The sequence below is a fragment of the Podarcis raffonei genome, chromosome 2 (assembly GCF_027172205.1).
Source record: "Podarcis raffonei isolate rPodRaf1 chromosome 2, rPodRaf1.pri, whole genome shotgun sequence".
Classification (NCBI taxonomy): domain Eukaryota; kingdom Metazoa; phylum Chordata; class Lepidosauria; order Squamata; family Lacertidae; genus Podarcis; species Podarcis raffonei.
In genome coordinates, this window is record NC_070603.1 from 20,295,108 (window position 1) to 20,299,083 (window position 3,976).

The following is a 3,976-nucleotide window of genomic DNA, read 5'->3' on the forward strand; positions in this document are numbered from 1 at the left end:
CATTTGCATGATGCATATGAACTCTGCATGCAGCGCTCTTCAAAACAAACACTTAGAGACAATTATATGTTTCCGGTGAATACTTCTCCATAGTCCATTAACATATATGTTAAGGTTTAGATGCCCACCTTTGTTTACTAAAACAGAGCTTCCGTCGTTCTCAGTCTGCCTGTTGTGGCGGCCTAGGCTTTGTGTATGCCCTGATGCCATTATTTCTCTGGGTTTGGGATAGAAACCAATTTACCTACCTTCCTCTAAACCAGCAGTGGGGAACCTGTAGTGCTGTGGATGGTGTTGGACTCCCAGCTCCCATCATCTTCAGCCAGAATGCTAGGAATCTTTTGCCCATCATGGGAGTCAAACCCACAACCCTGAGATAAAGAGACTCATGCTCTACCTACTGAGCTATTAATTTCTACTTGATAATAGCTGTGATTGGACGGGGTGCAGGTGGCCCTGTTGGTTAAACCACAGAGCCTAGGACCTGCCGATCAGAAGGTCGGCAGTTCGAATCTCCGTGACTGGGTGAGCTCCCGTTGCTCGGTCCCTGCTCCTGCCAACCTAGCAGTTCGAAAGCACGTCAAAGTGCAAGTAGATAAATAGGAACCGCTCTGGCGGGAAGGTAAGCAGCATTTCTGTGCTCTGCTCTGGTTCGCCAGAAGTGGCTTATGTTGGGATACTGCCAGGGAGATAAGAATCATCTGAGCCCCAAGCTCGGATGCCGGACGATCCATCGACCTCCCGTAGTCAGGCAATATCAGCAATTCAGCGACACTAAGCCTCAGGCTTAGTGCACACTCTGACAGCAGAATTCACACAGCAAGAAGTTGCACAGGCATGAGAGCAGAACATGCATATTTACAGTTTATTAGGCGTTGGTCAGAACAAAGGAGACATGACCGTCTGCTCCGACTGCTCAGGCAAAACAGGCAAAAACGAAACGAACTTACAACATAAACATCCTGTGAGACAGGAACTTACGCAGGCTGTTATACAAACATCCTGCTCCCTTTTAAGGTGGAACGGAAATATCCTAACATCCTCCCCCTTTCCGTGTAACCTGTAGTACCTGTGGTTCAACCCAATTGCAACCTTTGTGCGTAAACTTTCAGTTGTTCTCTGTTAACAACCTTAGACAACAGATCAGCAGGAATTTCATTTCCTGGCATGTAGGACACTTGAATGAGTCCTTTCTGAATACACTCTCTTGCACGATGTAGCTTAATCTGCAAGTGCTTGGTCCTTTGCTTGCAACTCTCCGAGTTCAGCAAAGCCAAACAAGATCTATTGTCTTGATACACTTGTATAGGACATTTCACAGAAACCCCAATGTCCTTAAACAGTTGCATCAACCATTCACAATCCATGAGTGAAAATGACAGAGCATTGAGTTCTGCTTCACAGGAACTTAGGCTAACTGTTGTCTGCTTTTTGCACAACCAGTCAAACAGGCAGTGGTTGTACATGTAGCATACTCCAGAAGTGCTTGTACCATCCGTGGTGTCACTTCCAAAACTTGCATCTGCAAAGATTTCAAGACCTCCAGTCTTCTGACTGGTGAACCTCAGCCTGTAGTGCATAGTCCCTTTCAAATACCGGGCTATGCGCTTCAGGGCTTTCCAATCCTGAACAGTAGGATTGTTTGCATGTCTGCTAAGCAGGTTAGTGCTTACAGCAATGTCAGGTCTTGAACATCTAGCAATGAAATTCAACTTGCCTAGAATGCATCTGTACAGCGTTGTGTCAGAAAACGCTTCAGCAGTACTGTCTACCTGGTAACCTGTCACCATCGGTGTGTCTGCTGGGTTTGCATCAACCAAATTCAACCTGGTTAATACATCAGCAATTTTCTGTGTTTGGTGTACCAGAAAATTACCTGCTTGGTCCCTCTCCACCTGCAGAGAAAGATAGTTGGATACCTCACCAAGATCCTTCATGTCAAAGTGCTCCTTCAGCTGAGCTAGGGTGCTTTGGTAAAAAGCCTGATTCTTCCAAAACATCAGAAGATCATCAACAAAACATAAACAATACAGTTTGTTTTGCCCCTCCTCCTTGACAAACACACATGGATCAGCTTTGCCCTGGTGAAAACCTAGAGAAAGCAACGTTTCAGTGAGTTTTGTGTTCCAACACCTGGCACTCTGCTTGAGACCATATAAGGATTTCCGCAGTTTACAGACCATTCCCTTCTGTATCTGCATCCCGTCAGGTGGAAGCATGTACAGCTCCTCCCCCAAAATCCCGTACAAAAAAGCTGTATTTATGTCATGATGGGAAACACGCAGTTTCTCCTCCGCAGCGATCTTGAGCATCAGCCGAATGCTCTCATATTTGACCGTGGGTGAGTAGGTCTCGTGGTAATCCTGCCCTGGTACCTGTGAAAAACCTCTGGCAACCAATCTGGCTTTGTGTCTGACAACCTTGCCATTCTGGTCTGTCTTGGCCTTGAAGACCCATTTGCTGCCAACCAGTCTCATTCCTGGGACTACCGGTACCAGTTCCCAAGTCTGGTTCCTGTTCAAGGAATCAACTTCAGCCTTCATGGCATTAAGCCAAGGCTCAGCATCTTTAGAGGTTAACTCCTGGACCTCTTTGAAGCTAGAAGGTTCCCACACCTTCTCCGAGCTACTAAGAACAGCAGTTGCCATCTTAGCAAACTCATCAGCAAATCTCTTTGGAGGTTTGCCTTTGGTCGCCCTTTCAGACCTGCGAACCAGACGCAAGTCTTCTGGACTCATCTCCTCCTTCTTAGGAGAAAAACGACCAATGGTGAACAGTGGTTCTTCCAGTTCATTGTCAGACTCATCAGATGGTCTGACTGAGGCCTTTGCGCTCTTGTAGTCTGCTGTGTCATCACTGTCACTGACAGCAGCAGCAGCGCCGCCCACTGAACTGGAATTCGAACTCTGATCATCATCATCATCATCATCATCATCATCATCATCATCCTCAGTTTCCTCAGCTTTCTCAGCATGATCTGCTTTCTTCACATCACCTTCATCCTCCTCTGGGTAACTCTGGAAAATTCCCACATTTTCCCCCCACTTAGGATTGTACTCAACACTCCTTGTGAACTTTATGGATTTAGAGTTAGTCATCCATACCCTGTATGCACCTTTTTCGTACCCCATGAACAAACCATGTGCCCCACGCTTCCCAAGCTTGTTGCTTTGTGGGGTGTGTACCCACATGTCAGAACCAAAGATTCTCAAGTGCTTGACATTAGGTTTCCTCCCATACATCTTCTCATAGGGAGTACAACCAATAGGTGATGACAGTCTCCTGTTAAAAGAATAAACAAAATTCGCCAGAGCCTCCCCCCAAAACTTCTCAGGGAGGTTGGCATCATGCAACAAAGTTTTTATCCCTTGCAGCAACGTTTGATTTGCTCTCTCCGCAAGCCCATTCATCCATGGCGATCTAGGCGTTGACAAATCATGCTGGATTCCCTTCTCAGTCAGGAAAGCTTCAAACTGCTGAGAAGTGAACTCCCCGCCCCGATCAGTAAACAGACAGCCAATACGTTTACCATGAGCATTCTCCAACCAAGCACAGAATGCCTTGAACTTAGGAAATGCTTGCGATTTCTGCTCGAGCATAAACACATGAATGTACCTGGAAAAAGAATCAATTAGAACCATGAAGTACCTTGCTCCTCCCAAAGAGGGCGCTAGAGGGCCTACCAGGTCTGCGTGAACTAGCTGGTAGGGTTTGGAAGCCTGCCTGCTAGACTCCTTGCCTTTTGGAGCAACCTTCACCTTGTTCTCTGCACAAGATACACATTTCATGTGATATTTACAAGGTTTGATGTCCAAACCTTCAACCAACTCAGGCATCTTGGCTAGCGCTTGCCAAGAGAGGTGACAAAATCTGCGATGTGCATCGTGAATGCATCCTGCATGAAGAACCTTGTTAGTTTGTGCAACACAACAAGTATCAGCATTAGACACAGCAACATCATCATAAGTTAGACAGA